Here is a 20,126-nt window from a genome sequence, read left to right as displayed (position 1 = left end):
CCTCAAAATCAGTGCAAATAATTGTCATTTATTCATATGGACTCATTTTAGAAGTAACAAATGAAACAACGTTAAACAAAATCTTCGCTGCATTATCAGACTCACGATCTAGAGATATATATATGGGTTGGACACTATCTTCCTAAAAACATATAAGGATTGTATTATTGCTCGTATAACAACGATTGATAAATAAATTAATAACGGAAAACACTTTCCCTACCACGTCGAGAAACTGCTACTATGATTAAATCCATAAAGCAGGAAATAAAGAAGACCAGAACATGTACAGACCAATTAGCCTTCTCCACGTTATAACAAGAGGAATAGAAAATTTGAAATTAAAAAGTGGCTTTGGAGCAATCAAGGCTGCTCAGACGGTCACTAAGAGGGGCATTATGTTGACACATCAATTTAATGAGTATTATATTTATCCATGAGAGCATTTTTGTTGTAAATTTTGAGGTATGGCTGTTAAAATCTTGGTTGTTTTTACGAATGATGACAGATGTGAACAAGAGCATGTATTGTCTTTGTGTGATGATGTAAATAATGTGTGGTTGTATTGTATATTAAGAATGTGTCCATGAAGGGGCATTTGGTGACTTTTCTTATAATTGAATACATGCTACAGTATGATTATTTTTGATTAATTATTGATTATTATGAATGTATATATTTATTATGATTAATTAGTGTCATAATTTTATTGCTTGATTTGTGGATCCCTTTAATTTAGGTAGCCAGGGACTACAGATGGAAAGTAGCTATTTAGATATAATCTAGTACAGAACATATCTGTTTCTGAACTTAATGTTTCTGTGCATTGTCCCATCATAGATAGACTAAATTAAATACAACTATTTAGTGAATTATTGAGGCCACAATAATTCACTAGGTGTTGTGAAATATTAAAGTACTATTGCAAAAGCGAACAGTGACCTCAAACATGACCTGTCCTCCGCCTCTGTTCTTGCTGCACTTGACTATCAGCTGTCTTTTCTTTTTCTTGGATGTTTCTGAAACTACTAATACTACTACTACTACTATTATTACTATTACTGCGACTAACACTGTCCCTGTGAGAGGGACAGAGGGGGGAGGTGAGTTTGGATTGGGTCAAGTTTGAGCGTGTTTGAGGTTTTATTTAATCGATATGATCAATCCGGTGCAAGGATAAAGGAACGTAATGATTTGGATTGACAATTGCAGTGGTTGGCGAAAGCAACCCCAACCTCAAAGGAGGGTGCCAATTCAGTAATTAAATGTTTTGTGAATGATCTAATATCCCGACATGGTTTCCCCAAAAAGATTAGGTCAAACAACGGCACCTATTTTAAGAAAACAGGTTAATCTTCTTCAGTCACAAGATCAGCACTTCTCAGGACCAGCAGCTTCCTAGGAAGGTGGAAAGACCATGAGACCAAAATGGTAAGTTTGCAAAATGTAGAATTTGTGTGCCAGTTCCTCTGTGCAGATTTGAGGATGAAAGCAGCCACTCCAGATTCCCTTGCACTCGCTAAGAGGGGCACGGTCAAAGCCAATCCAGGACCAACACCCGATACCTGACTGGAAGGAACCGAGAGGAGAGACAACCTTGCCAGCGATGACGAGAACAACTAAGGTTGCCAGCCAATGTGTCCACCGGGACTCCAGCAGCTGTGGAAAGAAGTGTCGGGAGTGCCGAAGCAGCGAGGAGGCCTGAAGCAAGCCGAGGGCCTGGACCAAAGCCCCACGCCCCATACTCTGCCCCAGCCTTCCCCAAAGCCCCCACAGCTCCAACTCTACCTGAGTTTTCCCCAATTTCGGCCAGCACGCACATGCCACTGAACAGTCTGCCCAATGGACTGAACCACACCCCAAAGAGAGACAGACTGTTTGAGTGGATCTCTTTCTTCACCAAGGCAGCCAAAAGCCCAACGAGGTGTCGGCAGGCCACCAGCCTGAGGCACCACCGAGCAATCTATACGAGCACTAATCAAACATGGACTCATACGAAATTCAGTTGTGTGTTCAAAATTAATTGGTAATTAACAATATTGGTAACTACATCCATTGCAAATGCCGGGAAAAATATTTTTGCAAATGTCTTACAGTCATAAGTCTATATACATTCATCTATTTATGTTCAAGGATGTTCATGATCAAAGTATTTGTTATTCCTTTACTAAATCAAAGGGTAGGCCACTAATTGTGTTCTGTGAGATGGTTTTACTGCAGGCTGGTAACAGCGATCGCTCTGAAGGAGGGTCATAGATGGAATTTTTGCCTCGTATAAAAACATTGAGGTTTTTGCCTCTATCTGCGGTAGAGATTTAAGTTAGTGGTCTATATCAGAAATTGTTTTGGTCCAGGGTCTTAAGACCCTGGAAGGCGGGTATGTAGTAGAATTTCTGACCTTTTGACCTATATTTCTTGTCTTTTAAGAATGTCCGCTCATTTTCAATACTCTTGTATTTTTGTGCCATTGAATGGACCAGTTGTGGGACAAAAGTGAATATTAAGTCGTGCCAACCTGTCTATAGAATGTGTTGACTGTCTACAGAATTCGAGTTGTTATGGAACAGATAGGAAAAGCAAACAAGACATTTGACGCACTCGATAAGGAACGATGACGCACAACAGACATATAAAAAATGGCAGAAGACCGGAACTCGGGAGTGATTTTGGCTTGTGTGTGTCTTGTTGGCTCCGGAGTAACTTGTGGTTTGTCTGCACGACCAACTCAATTCAACCTGCACTTCTGATAATGGGTAAATAAATTTGTTGTACTAAACTACTTTTGTTGCCTGCTTAAGCTTCGGACAATCCACTACAGTTGAAAACTTGTAATCTCTTGTTTTTAACAAATGGGGATTGTTGATAGAATTTTGGTGGTTTGGAGTGTAGAAGCATAGACGATGTGAGACGAAAAATTTCTTTTAACCTCTTCATCCTCTGTCGTTGTTGGCAGAGGATGCTTTTTTCTGCAAGTACATGGTTAGCCGGAGTTGGACACAGCGAAATTCAAGGCAAGTTTGGCTAAACTGGTGTGACATTTGGCCCACACAAATTTATGACGTCTATGAAGGTCCTACGTATCTGTCTATGTGGAAGCTGCAGCCGGGTATAAAGCCTGATATAAGGTGATCGTTCAGTGACTCCGGTAAAGGAGATCAACTGAGCCAAGTTGTCACGAATTTGGAAATTTGCTGCAGTATAGATGGATAGAGTAAGGGCTCCATATGGTAGAGCCTTGGTGAAACTATATGGACTGACCAGACACGATGTAGTGTAGAATTGAAGGGTGATTCCTGGTGATTCTACAGCGCCTTAGGCTGTTATCCTTGTTGGTCAGGAAGGAAAAGCAGGGTTTGCTCCGCTGAATGGTTTAATCGCCGTTATATGAGTAAGAATGACCTGCGTGTGTGTGTTATGAGACGGCCGATTCCACAAAAGCACGCGTGCATTAGTTGTTTATATTGGTCCGGACCAGGGGGGAGTGGTTTGTGGGATAAAAATGTGTGTTTTTAAATTTATATATATATATCTGCGTATTTTAATAACTTTTGTGTAGCACCTGGTTTCTTATCTGTTTTAATTCCCCTCTGAAAAAATCAACCTCTCCCCTCACGCTTTTTTCTCACCCACGCTGATCTGCAAGAGCTGGGAAATTGTCGGTTATGTGTGTGCGTGTGAGAAAATAGACAAAGTTATGTACAGAAAACACATGAGTGAATGATCCATCCATATAATTATTTTCTTCCGCTATCAAGAGGTTGGATCGCGGAGGCAGCAGCCTAAGCAGGGAGGCTCCCCCTCTTGGGCGCTGCGAGCGAATTCCAGTCATTTGAATTTGTTTTTAACTATACTGGTGATTGTGACTGTGCGATATTACAGTTGTTTTACACACTGAGATTTTGAGTACGGGAAAAAAGGCTCTTGCTCGCTGGTAAATTCTCTGTGTGTGAGTGACTGTGTGACGCATATAAAAAAAAAACAGTTATTCTCGGTCTGTAGAGTGTGCTAGTAGTAGGTGCTTGCTAAGTCCAGTAAAATAATAGATATATGGAAAATTACACGTTTAAATATCAATAAATAAATACGGATTGTGGGACATTGAAACATTGTTTAATTCATCATTCATTTATATGTCTAGTATACTTTTTTTGGTACAGCCTTGTTGCTTATCTGATCCATCCAGTTTCTGTGTGGAAGTTGAGACAAACACACACGCACGAACATCATAGATTAGGACACATTGTAACTTTGAATTAATAGTTATACAACAAATAAATTAATAATATTGAATTTAAATTTGATAAAGATAAATTGATCATACATTGACATTTTAATTTTTTTTAGGAATAAACACACAATAAAATAAAAGTTAAATTTATATTCTAATACATCTAAGGGCATCTGTGAAAACATAGAGTCTGAAGAAGTACAGATAAGAGCCACTCAGCGCCATTGTCAAAACAAAACGTAGAGAAGCGTTAAACAAATTCTAATCAGAAGGAAGACAGACCAAAATATGAGAACTTAAGTAAACAGACAGCAAGTAAACCAGAAATAATAATGTAAATAAATAACAAAGAAAGCACATTTCTATGTGACATTGGTGCATGTAGAATAACAAAATGGAATAAAACTATGAGTACGATAGATAATGAATGAATAAATGAAATAGGTTTATTTTGGTCATATAATCAACCATCAACCAATTTGTGTGAGCAGTTTAACAGTAAATTAGACATATTAACAATCATACACATTTACACACAGAAAAGAAAAGAAAAAAGAATGACCGAAAAAAAAAAAAACGAATAGGCGGAAGCCAACACTTATATTGGCCTATGATATACAATTACTGAACATTAAATTACCTGGAACATCAACGTTAAAAGATGAAAGTAATTGTTACTATATTTTATAATGTTGAGAAAACTTTACTTTTCAAGGGTCTTTTAAACCATAGCAAAAAACTACATGTGTTCAGCTCATCACTGAGGATGGTACATCATTTAACTCCTAAAATTGAAATACATTTGTGTTTTTATTTTTATTTTACTTGACCTATTTTAAAAATCAATATCCCCCGTAAATGATAGTGTCTCCTCATAATGTAAACAAGCTAAGAATACAAACTGGAAGGCTGTTGTTCTTTACTTGGAAACATAATTGCCATTGTTTTAAAATTAAATTATCTGAACATTTAACACATTATGACTTAAAAAAATGGATTGATATGATCATAATAATAATGCTTTGTGTATTATTGAAATGAGCCTTTTAAGTTTAAGTATTGGGTCTATAATTCTTCTATAAACATTTCCCCAAACTTCAAAACAATGTTACATATGGAAAAATAAATGAATAATATAACATGTGCAGACATTTCTTATTCAGCATGTGTTTAACTTTATACCGAATAGCAATGGATTTGGATATTTTCTTTAATATGTTCAATATGCGGCTTCCAACATATTAATGATCAATTACTATTCTCAAGAATGTAGTTCATATACTCTGTCAATTTCCACTTGATTCAACTTTAATTTGTGTTTCACAATTTGACTTTGCACCCTGGACAGGTCGCCACCTCATCACAGGGCCAACACAGATAAATAGACAGACAACATTCACACACTAGGTCAAATTTAGTCTTATTAATTTCTACATATTGAGATCTATTACTTAAAATAACTACTTAACCACTGTTGTGAAACACCTTTCCAATTTATGGGAGTATTGGGATAGGATTGAGGAAGATGTCTGCTGTGGTGGTGGTTAGTTTGGAAATTAATTTAATAAAAGTGGCTTTGAAGTGCGGTCTGACATTTTAGTTTGGAGTAATTTATATTTTTATTTAGACATTTCAGTACACCATACTTCTGGATGTTGAGCTAGAAGAGGATAATGGCATGACAGAATAAAGTTAGAATTAAAGTTGGGGTGCCAGTGATTGTCACACACACACTGGGTGTGGTGGAATTTGTCCTCTGCATTTGACCCATCCCCCGTGATTGCCCCTGGGAGGTGGGGGAATCATGTTTGGTGATTTGGCTCCCAAATTTTTTGTAGTCTTTGGTGTGACTCGACCGGGGTTTTGAACTTGCGACCTGCCGATCTCAGGGCGGACACTCTAACCACTAGGCCACTGAGATGAAGTAGGCAAACCAAATCTCAACAGCTTTCAGTTAGCTATAGAATTTGAGAGTATAATGCGAATAACTATAACTTTACAACTGTTTGCTGTGAATAGTGTTGAATAATAATTACAAATAACAGCCTACATTAATAATTAGAATAAGAGCCGATATGTAAAGTGTTAAAAAGAGGAGAAGTGTGATTAGGCATGGCGCTTAGAGCATGGCCTTGTGTGTTTGTTATGACTAACTTGGATAACCAGTCGGAGACATGCAAGGCAAGGCGGGGCAGCTTTGTTTGTGTGGCGTTTTTCCAGGAAAGGACAAGACTCAAAGTGATTCACAGACAACAAAGTGAAATGAAAGAAAATAAGAGCAAAATTAAAATGCAGACAATAAAAATAAACACAGTACGGACGTTAAAAGTTAAAAGATTAAAAGATTTAGCTGAAAGATAAGGAGAAACGTGAATAAATACATTCCTTTGTTTTGGAGAGTATCACGCACAGCAGGAGGTCAGAGTGCAAGCATGACAGCTTGCTCGAACCTACTGATAGACAAATGATAGTTTAAATTAACTTATAGATAATCTTTAAGTGAATTAAAAGGGTACTTAAATACACATGAAGTAGTACGTATAATCTTTGAATTAAGGTTATTGATTAGCAATTAATGGGATAGTTAAGACTGTAATTTTAAAACGTGATATGCAAAATTGAACTAACCGAGAGGATATGAAAACGATGGGTGTACATGTTTTGAGTTCCAAATTCTGGAGGAAAAAACCTCAATAAAACGTAAAAAAAATACAGACGGACTTGGGTGGTAGCCACGGTTGTGCTAGGTCAAGCGAGGGTGAAAAGGATGTGCAGCCGGGGGACTGCCAACTTCTCTGAACAAGACAAGCTCCAAAGTTGTAGCCAGAACATGCTCACAAAAAATACAGGTGTGACAGCAGGACGAACAGCAGGATACAAACAGACCCCTCGTGGACATAAGTGTCAACGGACAATGTTCAACACAATCTTTGAAGCATTCCTTTGTGGTCAACCTGCACACACCTTGTAATGACCTGCTTACGAACTGTGCCCTGACAATTCAATACTGCACAGAAGGAACTTCCTGATGTTGCCTGACAGCACGACATCAGCTGACAACTACTAGGGACGCCTCCCAGGAATGAGTGGAAGACGGGGACTGCTCCAACTGTCCTAGCGCTGGCTGACTGAGGTGCGTCCGTGTGTCCTGCCACCCAAACCGCCAAAGTGTATGATAACCAATTAGACGACTCATAATAGGAGCCTTTTGACTCTTGTATATGGTGGGACTCAAGGTATGGCCGCTCATGTGAACTATCCTTACAACAATTAGAATGGTATAAGATGGACAACTAATGACCCACATTGTTCCCTCTGTCCTGCCTACGAAACCAAAAATTTAGGTCAAATGATAAAACAGGGCGTAGCTGCCGCTGATTGAACCGATACGCAAATCAATTATTTCGGTTGTCTGTTAAAAACATAGCTATTGGTTGCAATTTGGACATTTCTGCTGTAGGCTACAAAGAGCTAGCAGCTACACAACAGCTGAGCTAAAACAAAATTTAAGCATATCAAATATTTATAGTTGTTTATTACATACACAAAGTCGCAGAGAGACAGAAGTCTGTAGAAAGTATTCAGTAACAAACGTGTCCGCATTAATAAACTTTCTACCACAGGAAATATACTGAACAAATACAGCAGTTACTGTCAGACTCTAATCCGGATTACCTTGTCTATCAGAGACATGGTTAAAACCCACAGCACCTTTTCGTTCTAATTAATGTCCCGGGGGACAAGATTACAGAAAAGACAGATCGAGTGACAAAGGGGGGAGGAATTATGATTTATGAAAGGGAAAACATTAAAACTAGATCAATTTGAGTATGTTGAAATTAAAATCAGAATCCTCAGAAATGTATTTCAAGGTAATTGTAGTATACCAACCGACCACAGCTAAAGACATTTTTCTTGATTCATTTTCAGACATCCTCAAACAGCATAGTATGACAGAAGTAACGTCATGGAGGACGTTAATCTGGACTGGTTAAATAAAACACGTAGAAAGAAACTTAAGGATATTATAAATGGCTTCTATATGATACAAATGATAAGCAGCTCTACTAGAATTACAATTGGATGACAAAAATTAAAGAGAACATCTGTAAATACACAAATACAAAACCAGAAAGAAGAGTGCTAAAATAAAAACACCATTGGATTCTAATAAAGACATGAGGACTCAGCTCTCATAAGAGCAATTAAAAAACAGGTCTAAATACAGATCGTATGATTTAAAAGTTTGGAGGAACAAAAGTTACAATGTTTATGCGGAAGTCTAAGGCTGACTTTCACTTAGAATTAATTAAAGCTGCAAAAAGGAACAATAGAGAGTTATGGAAAACCAGATACAAACTTACGGAAAGAGAGCAAACAAGAAACAACACTATAACATTAAATATCAATGGCGCTACTATCGCAGACAGTCTGGACATAAGTGGTAATTTTGATGAACATTTCATCCAGGCTGTACAAACCCTGAATAAAAAATCCCTCAAAATCAGTGCAAATAATTGTCATTTATTCAGGATGGACTAATTTTAGAATTAACAAATGAAACAAAGTTAAACAAAATCTTCGCTGCATTATCAGACTCACGATCTAGAGATATATATATATGGGTTGGACACTATCTTCCTAAAAACATATAAGGATTGTATTATTGCTCGTATAACAACGATTGATAAATAAATCAATAACGGAAAACACTTTCCCTACCACGTCGAGAAACTGCTACTATGATTAAATCCATGAAGCAGGAAATAAAGAAGACCAGAACATGTACAGACCAATTAGCCTTCTCCACGTTATAACAAAAGGAATAGAAAATTTGAAATAAAAAAAAAGTGGCTTTGGAGCAATCAAGGCTGCTCAGACGGTCACTAAGAGGGGCATTATGTTGACACATCAAATTAATGAGTATTATATTTATCTATGAGAGCATTTTTGTTGTAAATTGTGAGGTATGGCTGTTAAAATCTTGGTTGTTTTTACGAATGATGACAGATGTGAACAAGAGCATGTATTGTCTTTGTGTGATGATGTAAATACGGTGTGGTTGTATTGTATGGTAAGTATGTGTCCATGAAGGGGCATTTGGTGACTTTTCTTATAATTGATTACATGCTACAGTATGATTATTTTTGATTAATTATTGACTATTATGAATGTATATATTTATTATGATTAATTAGTGTCATAATTTTAGTGCTTGATTTTTGGATCCCTTTAATTTAGGTAGCCAGGGACTGCAGATGGAAAGTAGCTATTTAGATATAATCTAGTACAGAACATATCTGTTTCTGAACTTAATGTTTCTGTGCATTGTCCCATCATAGATAGACTAAATTAAATACAACTATTTAGTGAATTATTGAGGCCACAATAATTCACTAGGTATTGTGAAATATCAAAGTACTATTGCAAAAGCGAACAGTGACCTCAAACATGACCTGTCCTCCGCCTCTGTTCTTGCTGCGCTTGAATATCAGCTGCCTTTCTTTTTCTTGGATGTTTCTGAAACTACTAATACTACTACTACTATTACTATTACTATTACTACGACTAACACTGTCCCTGTGAGAGGGACAGAGGGGGGAGGTGAGTTTGGATTGGGTCAAGTTTGAGCGTGTTGAGGTTTTATTTAATCGATATGATCAATCCGGTACAAGGATAAAGGAACGTAATGATTTAGATTGACAATTGCAGTGGTTGGCGAAAGCAACCCCACCCTCAAAGGAGGGTGCCAATTCAGTAATTAAATGTTTTGTGAATGATCTAATATCCCGACATGGTTTCCCCAAAAAGATTAGGTCAAACAATGGCACCTAATTTAAGAAAACAGGTTAATCTTCTTCAGTCACAAGATCAGCACTTCTCAGGACCAGCAGCTTCCTAGGAAGGTGGAAAGACCATGAGACCAAAATGGTAAGTTTGCAAAATGTAGAATTTGTGTGCCAGTTCCTCTGTGCAGATTTGAGGATGAAAGCAGCCACCCCAGATTCCCTTGCACTCGCTAAGAGGGGCACGGTCAAAGCCAATCCAGGACCAACACCCGATACCTGACTGGAAGGAACCGAGAGGAGAGACAACACCTTGCCAGCGATGACGAGAACAACTAAGGTTGCCAGCCAATGTGTCCACCGGGACTCCAGCAGCTGTGGAAAGAAGTGTTGGGAGTGCCGAAGCAGCGAGGAGGCCTGAAGCAAGCCGAGGGCCTGGACCAAAGCCCCACGCCCCATACTCTGCCCCAGCCTTCCCCAAAGCCCCCACAGCTCCAACTCTACCTGAGTTTTCCCCAATTTCAGCCAGCACGCACATGCCACTGAACAGTCTGCCCAATGGACTGAACCACACCCCAAAGAGAGACAGACTGTTTGAGTGGATCTCTTTCTTCACCAAGGCAGCCAAAACCCAACGAGGTGTCGGCAGGCCACCAGCCTGAGGCACCACCGAGCCATCTATACGAACACTAATCGAACATGGACTCATACGAAATTCAGTTGTGTGTTCAAAATCAATTGATAATTAACAATATTGGTAACTACATTCATTGCAAATGCCGGGAAAAATATTTTTGAAAATGTCTTACAGTCATGAGTCTATATACATTCATCTATTAATGTTCAATGATGTTCATGATCAAAGTATTTGTTTTTCCTTTACTAAATCAAAGGGTAGGCCACTAATTGTGTTCTGTGAGATGGTTTTACTGCAGGCTGGTAACAGCGATCGCTCTGAAGGAGGGTCATAGACGGAATTTTTGCCTCGTATAAAAACATTGAGGTTTTTGCCTCTATCTGCGGTAGAGATTTAAGTTAGTGGTCTATATCAGAAATTGTTTTGGTCCAGGGTCTTAAGACCCTGGAAGGCGGGTATGTAGTAGAATTTCTGACCTTTTGACCTATATTTCTTGTCTTTTAAGAATGTCCGCTCATTTTCAATACTCTTGTATTTTTGTGCCATTGAATGGACCAGTTGTGGGACAAAAGTGAATATTAAGTCGTGCCAACCTGTCTATAGAATGTGTTGACTGTCTAAAGGATTCGAGTTGTTATGGAACAGATAGGAAAAGCAAAACAAGACACTGACGCACTCGATAAGGAACGATGACGCACAACAGACATATAAAAAATGGCAGAAGACCGGAACTCGGGAGTGATTTTGGCTTGTGTGTGTCTTGTTTGCTCCGGAGTAACTTGTGGTTTGTCCGCACGACCAACTCACTTCAACCTGCACTTCTGATAATGGGTAAATAAATTTGTTGTACTAAACTACTTTTGTTGCCTGCTTAAGCTTCGGACAATCCACTACACAAATACAACCACAGACATCAGAGGAAAAGCTCAAACAAGAAACAGACCCTCGTCTCGCTCTGTTTGACCGAGAACCAGCAATGAAGAGATTAAAGTCAAGGCAAATTTCCTCCATCCTGTATAAGCCCTGACTGACAGACATCACCGCAACAGGCTGGCCCTCTGCTCTAGCCGCCGGGAAAATGCCTCACACAAATCCTCTCTCTGCCTAAACAAATCTCTTCTGCCTGGCTCCAAAGAAGTGTGGCCTTTTTGGTCCTGCCTAAATCGCCCAAGATCTGTGAAACGGAACGTTGCAGGGTATCCATGAACAAATGAGGCTATGAAGATGGTTCTACAGCATGTTAGTGTGGAGGAGTGCATATGATGAGTCATTTGTTAGTCTGCTCTCTCCTGCCTGTGCAATGCAACCAACAAGATCTGGATGCCGTCATTGACTAGGCTAGGTTGTGTGTGGAGAACTGGAAAGGTGTCGTGCAGTGGACCCCGAAGACGACAAGAAGAGGAAAGCGGAGAATCTCGGGCACATTTTTTGGGCCAAGTTTGAGCAATGTCCCCATTGCCTTTATGGAAAATGTCAACGATAATTATTTGTATATCATGAGCATAAAACATGGAAGTCACATAAGTTTATTATAAATTGCCTGCTCTGAGAAAGGGTCGGATAGCTTTCCCTGACCGGGAATCGAACCCGGGCCGCGGCGGTGAAAACGCCGAATCCTATCCACTAGACCACCAGGGAGTTGATCACTGGTTCAGACACTGGTCTCCTGCATGGTTTCTTGACAAATGTGTGAAGCACCCATTGCATTCATATGCCATGTCAGTAATGCGAATTGTCTTCTTTGAACCGGGGTAACTTTTGTGTCTTAGTGAAGTGATAACCACTACACTATGGAAACTGCTGCATGAATTTGGACTTGGGTGTGGAAAAATTGTACAATAGTAACAAAAAAGAACAGACTTTCCTTCCTCATGTCTTCTTTTGTCTTCTTAGTGTAGTCCGTGTTGAGGATAAGGTCGTTGTTTCCACACAATGTATCCAGACAGGCCAACTCCCTCCTGCTGGTCGCACCGTGCGGGCCAGTGATACATCCTATCACTGCGGTGTCATCCAAATACAGAAACAGATAAAAGTGGCCTCCGAAAGCTTTCGGAGGATCAAATTGTCCGCATTATGAGATAGCAGAAATATGGAATAGCAACACTTTGGTCGCGGTGTGGCAGGCAAAAGCCAAGCCTGTTTGGTTGTCCCCAGGAAAATTACATGCCAAGCAGTCCTCGTTAGTATAGTGGACAGTATCTCCGCTTGTCATGCGGAAGACCAGGGTTCGATTCCCTGACGGGGAGATGGTGCGGGTGCCTCTTACTTTTTTCAATTACCATCTTGTTGAAATTTCAGAAGTGACCACAGTATCCTTCTCCGAATGTTGTGATGTTGATGATTCAAAACAGTGAGGATGGTTCTACAGCATGTTAGTGTGGAGGAGTGCATATGATGAGTCATTTGTTAGTCTGCTCTCTCCTGCCTGTGCAATGCAACCAACAAGATCTGGATGCCGTCATTGACTAGGTTAGGTTGATCTTCAAACGACATGTTGATAAACATACAACCTCGACCACCTTTTAGCTTTACCGGACGCTGCTGGCGGGCCTTAAATCTGTGCTGGTTGTGTTTTTTTATTGCATACCTGGAATGGAAAACTCCAAAGCTAACGTTTTGGTCCTATTTTTGCAAGTTTTCTAAATGAGGCCCAGGGTCTTATTGCCTCAGTCAGGGAAGATACAAGTGTGTTACCAGCAAAAATGGCAGTGGTGGGATTTGAACCCACGCCTCCCGAGAGACTGGAGCCTTAATCCAGCGCCTTAGACCGCTCGGCCACACTACCCTCAATCCGTGCTTTCGGAGGATCAATTTGTCCGCATTATGAGATCGCAGAAATACTGAATAGCAACACTTTGGTCGCAGTGTGGCAGGCAAAATATCATCCCAGGCAGTCCTCGTTAGTATAGTGGACAGTATCTCCGCCTGTCACACGGAAGACCAGGGTTCGATTCCCTGACGGGGAGATGGTTCAGGTGCCTCTTATTTTCTTCAATTACCATCTTGTTGAAATTTGAGAAGTGACCACAGTATCCTTCTCCGAATGTTGTGATGTTGATGATTCAAAACAGTGAGGATGGTTCTAAAGCATGTTAGTGTGGAGGAGTGCATATGATGAGTCATTTGTTAGTCTGCTCTCTCCTGCCTGTGCAATGCAACCAACAAGATCTGGATGCCGTCATTGACTAGGTTAGGCTGATCTTTAAACGACATGATGATAAACATACAACCTTGACCACGTTTTAGCTTTACCGGACGCTGCTGGTGGGCCTTAAATCTGTGGTGGTTGTTTTTTTTTTATTGCATACCTGGCATGGAAAACTCTAAAGCTAACGTTTTGGCCCTATTTTTGCAAGCTTTCTAAATGAGGCCCAGGGTCTTATTGCCTCAGTCAGGGAAGATACAAGTGCGTTACCAGCAAAAATGGCAGTGGTGGGATTTGAACCCACGCCTCCTGAGAGACTGGAGCCTTAATCCAGCGCCTTAGGTCGCGGTGTGGCAGGCAAAAGCCAAGCCTGTTTGGTTGTCCCCAGGAAAATAGCATGCCAAGCAGTCCTCGTTAGTATAGTGGACAGTATCTCCGCCTGTCACGCGGAAGACCAGGGTTCGATTCCCTGACGGGGAGATGGTGCAGGTGCCTCCTGTTTCCTTCAATTGCCATCTTGTTGAAATTTCAGAAGTGACCACAGTATCCTTCTCCGAATGTTGTGATGTTGATGATTCAAAACAGTGAGCATGGTTCTACAGCATGTTAGTGTGGAGGAGTGCATATGATGAGTCATTTGTTAGTCTGCTCTCTCCTGCCTGTGCAATGCAACCAACAAGATCTGGATGCCGTCATTGACTAGGTTAGGTTGATCTTCAAACGACATGTTGATAAACATACAACCTCGACCACCTTTTAGCTTTACCGGACGCTGCTGGCGGGCCTTAAATCTGTGCTGGTTGTGTTTTTTTTATTGCATATCTGGAATGGAAAACTCCAAAGATAACATTTTGGTCCTATTACCCAGGGTCTTATTGCCTCAGTCAGGGAAGATACAAGTGTGTTACCAGCAAAAATGGCAGTGGTGGGATTTGAACCCACGCCTCCCGAGAGACTGGAGCCTTAATCCAGCGCCACACTACCCTCAATCCGTGCTTTCGGAGGATCAATTTGTCCGCATTATGAGATCGCAGAAATACTGAATAGCAACACTTTGGTCGCGGTGTGGCAGGCAAAATATCATCCCAAGCAGTCCTTGTTAGTATAGTGGACAGTATCTCCGCCTGTCACGCGGAAGACCAGGGTTCGATTCCCTGACGGGGAGATGGTTCAGGTGCCTCTTATTTTCATCAATTACCATCTTTTTGAAATTTGAGAAGTGACCACAGTATCCTTCTCCGAATGTTGTGATGTTGATGATTCAAAACAGTGAGGATGGTTCTAAAGCATGTTAGTGTGGAGGAGTGCATATGATGAGTCATTTGTTAGTCTGCTCTCTCCTGCCTGTGCAATGCAACCAACAAGATCTGGATGCCGTCATTGACTAGGTTAGGTTGATCTTCCAACGACATGATGATAAACATACAACCTCGACCACCTTTTAGCTTTACCGGACACTGCTGGCGGGCCTTAAATCTGTGCTGGTTGGGTTTTTTTTATTGCATACCTGGCATGGAAAACTCCAAAGCTAACGTTTTGGCCCTATTTTTGCAAGTTTTCTAAATGAGGCCCTGGGTCTTCTTGCCTCAGTCAGGGAAGATACAAGTGTGTTACCAGCAAAAATGGCAGTGGTGGGATTTGAACCCACGCCTCCCGAGAGACTGGAGCCTTAATCCAGCGCCTTAGACCGCTCCGCCACACTACCCTCGATCTATGCATTCGGCGGATCAATTTGTCGGCATTATGAGATAGCAGAAATATGAAATAGCAACACTTTGGTCGCGGTGTGGCAGGCAAAATATCATCCCAAGCAGTCCTCGTTAGTATAGTGGACAGTATCTCCGCCTATCACGCGGAAACCAGGGTTCGATTCCCTGACGGGGAGATGGTTTAGGTTCCTCTCATTTTCTTCAATTACCATCTTGTTGAAATTTGAGAAGTGACCACAGTATCCTTCTCCGAATGTTGTGATGTGTGGACTCGGGTGTTGCTGCACAGCCCTACAGAAATCAAACACAGTATTTTACTAATTTTTGTTGCACCCCTCGAAATTTGGTCCTGCCTAAATCGCCCAAGATCTGTGAAACGGAACGTTGCAGGGTATCCATGAACAAATGAGGCTATGAGGATGGTTCTACAGCATGTTAGTGTGGAGGAGTGCATATGATGAGTCATTTGTTAGTCTGCTCTCTCCTGCCTGTGCAATGCAACCAACAAGATCTGGATGCCGTCATTGACTAGGCTAGGTTGTGTGTGGAGAACTGGAAAGGTGTCGTGCAGTGCACCTCGAAGACGACAAGAAGAGGAAAGCTGAGAATCTCAGGCACATTTTTTGGGCCAAATTTGAGCAATGTCCCCATTGCCTTAATGGAAAATGTCAACTATAATGATTTGTATATCGTGAGCATAAAACATGGAAGTCACATAAGTTTATTATAAATTGCCTGCTCTGAGAAAGGGTCGGATAGCTTTCCCTGACCGGGAATCGAACCCGGGCCGCGGCGGTGAAAGCGCCGAATCCTAGCCACTAGACCACCAGGGAGTTGATCACTGGTTCAGACACTGGTCTCCTGCATGGTTTCTTGACAAATGTGTGAAGCACCCATTGCATTCTTATGCCATGTCAGAAATGCGAATTGTCTTCTTTGAACCGGGGTAACTTTTGTGTCTTAGTGAAGTGATAACCACTACACTATGGAAACTGCTGCATGAATTTGGACTTGGGTGTGGAAAAATTGTACAATAGTAACAAAAAAGAACAAAAGAACAAAACAGACTTTCCTTCCTCCTGTCTTCTTTTGTCTTCTTAGTGTAGTCCGTGTTGAGGATAAGGTCGTTGTTTCCACACAATGTATCCAGACAGGCCAACTCCCTCCTGCTGGTTGCACCGTGCAGGCCAGTGATACATCCTATCACTGCGGTGTCATCCAAATACAGAAACAGATAAAAGTGGCCTGAATGTCTTAAGTAGGGGCGGAGATCTTCAAACGACATGTTGATAAACATACAACTTCGACCACCTTTTAGCTTTACTGGATGCTGCTGGCGGGCCTTAAATCTGTGCTGGTTGTGTTTTTTTTACTGCATACCTGGCATGGAAAACTCCAAAGCTAACGTTTTGGCCCTATTTTTGCAAGCTTTCTAAATGAGGCCCAGGGTCTTATTGCCTCAGTCAGGGAAGATACAAGTGCGTTACCAGCAAAAATGGCAGTGGTGGGATTTGAACCCACGCCTCCTTAGAGACTGGAGCCTTAATCCAGCGCCTTAGACCGCTCGGCCACACTACCTTCAATCCGAGCTTTCGGAGGATCAAATTGTCCGCATTATGAGATAGCAGAAATATGGAATAGCAACACTTTGGTCGCGGTGTGGCAGGCAAAAGCCAAGCCTGTTTACTTGTCCCCAGCAAAATATCATGCCAAGCAGTCCTCGTTAGTATAGTGGACAGTATCTCCGCCTGTCACGCGGAAGACCAGGGTTCGATTCCCTGACGGGGAGATGGTTCAGGTGCCTCCTATTTCCTTCAATTACCATCTTGTTGAAATTTCAGAAGTGACCACAGTATCCTTCTCCGAATGTTGTGATGTTGTTGATTCAAAACAGTGAGGATGGTTCTACAGCATGTTAGTGTGGAGGAGTGCATATGATGAGTCATTTGTTAGTCTGCTCTCTCCTGCCTGTGCAATGCAACCAACAAGATCTGGATGCCGTCATTGACTAGGTTAGGATGATCTTCAAACGACATGTTGATAAACATATAACCTCGACCACCTTTTAGCTTTACCGGACGCTGCTGGCGGGCCTTAAATCTGTGCTGGTTGTGTTTTTTTTATTGCATACCTGGCATGGAAAACTCCAAAGCTAACGTTTTGGCCCTATTTTTGCAAGTTTTCTAAATGAGGCCCAGGGTCTTATTGCCTCAGTCAGGGAAGATACAAGTGTGTTACCAGCAAAAATGGCAGTGGTGGGATTTGAACCCACGCCTCCCGAGAGACTGGAGCCTTAATTCAGCGCCTGTGGTCGCGGTGTGGCAGGCAAAAGCCAAGCCTGTTTGGTTGTCCCCAGGAAAATAGCATGCCAAGAAGGCCTCGTTAGTATAGTGGACAGTATCTCCGCCTGTCACGCGGAAGACCAGGGTTCGATTCCCTGACGGGGAGATGTTGCAGGTCCCTCTTACATTTTTCAATTACCATCTTGTTGAAATTTCAGAAGTGACCACAGTATCCTTCTCCGAATGTTGTGATGTTGATGATTCAAAACAGTGAGGATGGTTCTACAGCATGTTAGTGTGGAGGAGTGCATATGATGAGTCATTTGTTAGTCTGCTTTCTCCTGCCTGTGCAATGCAACCAACAAGATCTGGACGCCGTCATTGACTAGGTTAGGTTGATCTTCAAACGACATGTTGATAAACATACAACCTCGACCACCTTTTAGCTTTACCGGACGCTGCTGGCGGGCCTTAAATCTGTGCTGGTTGTGTTTTTTTTATTGCATACCTGGAATGGAAAACTCCAAAGCTAACGTTTTGGTCCTATTTTTGCAAGTTTTCTAAATGAGGCCCTGGGTCTCTCTGCCTAAACAAATCTCTTCTGCCTGGCTCCAAAGAAACGTGGCCTTTTTGGTCCTGCCTAAATCGCCCAAGATCTGTGAAACGGAACGTTGCAGGGTATCCATGAACAAATGAGGCTATGAGGATGGTTCTACAGCATGTTAGTGTGGAGGAGTGCATATGATGAGTCATTTGTTAGTCTGCTCTCTCCTGCCTGTGCAATGCAACCAACAAGATCTGGATGCCGTCATTGACTAGGCTAGGTTGTGTGTGGAGAACTGGAAAGGTGTCGTGCAGTGGACCTCGAAGACGACAAGAAGAGGAAAGCGGAGAATCTCGGGTACATTTTTTGGGCCAAGTTTGAGCAATGTCCCCATTGCCTTTATGGAAAATGTCAACTATAATGATTTGTATATCATGAGCATAAAACATGGAAGTCACATAAGTTCATTATAAATTGCCTGCTCTGAGAAAGGGTCGGATAGCTTTCCCTGACCGGGAATCGAACCCGGGCCGCGGCGGTGAAAGCACCGAATCCTAGCCACTAGACCACCAGGGAGTTGATCACTGGTTCAGACACTGGTCTCCTGCATGGTTTCTTGACAAATGTGTGAAGCACCCATTGCATTCATATGCCATGTCAGAAATGCGAATTGTCTTCTTTGAACCGGGGTAACTTTTGTGTCTTAGTGAAGTGATAACCACTACACTATGGAAACTGCTGCATGAATTTGGACTTGGGTGTGGAAAAATTGTACAATAGTAACAAAAAAGAACAGACTTTCCTTCCTCCTGTCTTCTTTTGTCTTCTTAGTGTAGTCCGTGTTGAGGATAAGGTCGTTGTTTCCACACAATGTCACCAGATAGGCCAACTCCCTCCTGCTGGTCGCACCGTGCGGGCCAGTGATACATCCTATCACTGCGGTGTCATCCAAATACAGAAACAGATAAAAGTGGCCTGAATGTCTTAAGTAGGGGCGGGGATCTTCAAACGACATGTTGATAAACATACAACCTCGACCACCTTTTAGCTTTACTGGATGCTGCTGGCGGGCCTTAAATCTGTGGTGGTTGTGTTTTTTTTTATTGCATACCTGGCATGGAAAACTCCAAAGCTAACGTTTTGGCCCTATTTTTGCAAGCTTTCTAAATGAGGCCCAGGGTCTTATTGCCTCAGTCAGGGAAGATACAAGTGCGTTACCAGCAAAAATGGCAGTGGTGGGATTTGAACCCACGCCTCCTGAGAGACTGGAGCCTTAATCCATCGCCTTAGGTCGCGGTGTGGCAGGCAAAAGCCAAGCCTGTTTGGTTGTCACCAGGGAAATAGCATGCCAAGCAGTCCTCGTTAGTATAGTGGACAGTATCTCCGCCTGTCACGCGGAAGACCAGGGTTCGATTCCCTGACGGGGAGATTTTGCAGGTGCCTCCTATTTCCTTCAATTACCATCTTGTTGAAATTTCAGAAGTGACCACAGTATCCTTCTCCGAATGTTGTGATGTTGTTGATTCAAAACAGTGAGGATGGTTCTACAGCATGTTAGTGTGGAGGAGTGCATATGATGAGTCATTTGTTAGTCTGCTCTCTCCTGCCTGTGCAATGCAACCAACAAGATCTGGATGCCGTCATTGACTAGGTTAGGTTGATCTTCAAACGACATGTTGATAAACATACAACCTCGAACACCTTTTAGCTTTACCGGACGCTGCTGGCGGGCCTTAAATCTGTGCTGGTTGTGTTTTTTTTTATTGCATACCTGGAATGGAAAACTCCAAAGCTA

The 20,126-nt window shown here is 41.7% G+C and overlaps 10 non-coding genes across 10 annotated transcripts; 4 read left to right on the top strand and 6 right to left on the bottom strand.

Annotated features, from left to right (window-relative positions):
- Window positions 1-12,217: 12,217 nt before the first annotated feature.
- Window positions 12,218-12,289, bottom strand: trnae-uuc (transfer RNA glutamic acid (anticodon UUC)). The gene has a single exon. It is a non-coding gene; the product is annotated as a tRNA-Glu (tRNA).
- A 1,065-nt stretch (window positions 12,290-13,354) lies between these two features.
- trnal-aag (transfer RNA leucine (anticodon AAG)) lies at window positions 13,355-13,436 on the bottom strand. The gene has a single exon. It is a non-coding gene; the product is annotated as a tRNA-Leu (tRNA).
- Window positions 13,437-14,204: 768 nt separating this feature from the next.
- trnad-guc (transfer RNA aspartic acid (anticodon GUC)) lies at window positions 14,205-14,276 on the top strand. The gene has a single exon. It is a non-coding gene; the product is annotated as a tRNA-Asp (tRNA).
- A 1,143-nt stretch (window positions 14,277-15,419) lies between these two features.
- Window positions 15,420-15,501, bottom strand: trnal-aag (transfer RNA leucine (anticodon AAG)). The gene has a single exon. It is a non-coding gene; the product is annotated as a tRNA-Leu (tRNA).
- Window positions 15,502-15,610: 109 nt separating this feature from the next.
- On the top strand, window positions 15,611-15,681 carry trnad-auc (transfer RNA aspartic acid (anticodon AUC)). The gene has a single exon. It is a non-coding gene; the product is annotated as a tRNA-Asp (tRNA).
- A 585-nt stretch (window positions 15,682-16,266) lies between these two features.
- trnae-uuc (transfer RNA glutamic acid (anticodon UUC)) lies at window positions 16,267-16,338 on the bottom strand. Its single transcript has one exon. It is a non-coding gene; the product is annotated as a tRNA-Glu (tRNA).
- A 663-nt stretch (window positions 16,339-17,001) lies between these two features.
- trnal-aag (transfer RNA leucine (anticodon AAG)) lies at window positions 17,002-17,083 on the bottom strand. The gene has a single exon. It is a non-coding gene; the product is annotated as a tRNA-Leu (tRNA).
- Window positions 17,084-17,222: 139 nt separating this feature from the next.
- trnad-guc (transfer RNA aspartic acid (anticodon GUC)) lies at window positions 17,223-17,294 on the top strand. The gene has a single exon. It is a non-coding gene; the product is annotated as a tRNA-Asp (tRNA).
- Window positions 17,295-18,835: 1,541 nt separating this feature from the next.
- Window positions 18,836-18,907, bottom strand: trnae-uuc (transfer RNA glutamic acid (anticodon UUC)). Its single transcript has one exon. It is a non-coding gene; the product is annotated as a tRNA-Glu (tRNA).
- Window positions 18,908-19,687: 780 nt separating this feature from the next.
- On the top strand, window positions 19,688-19,759 carry trnad-guc (transfer RNA aspartic acid (anticodon GUC)). The gene has a single exon. It is a non-coding gene; the product is annotated as a tRNA-Asp (tRNA).
- The last annotated feature ends 367 nt before the right edge of the window (window positions 19,760-20,126 follow it).

This window comes from Entelurus aequoreus, linkage group LG26 (assembly GCF_033978785.1).
Source record: "Entelurus aequoreus isolate RoL-2023_Sb linkage group LG26, RoL_Eaeq_v1.1, whole genome shotgun sequence".
Classification (NCBI taxonomy): Eukaryota; Metazoa; Chordata; class Actinopteri; order Syngnathiformes; family Syngnathidae; genus Entelurus; species Entelurus aequoreus.
Note: the sequence above shows the minus strand (reverse complement) of the source record. Positions and strands in the feature narration are given on the sequence as shown.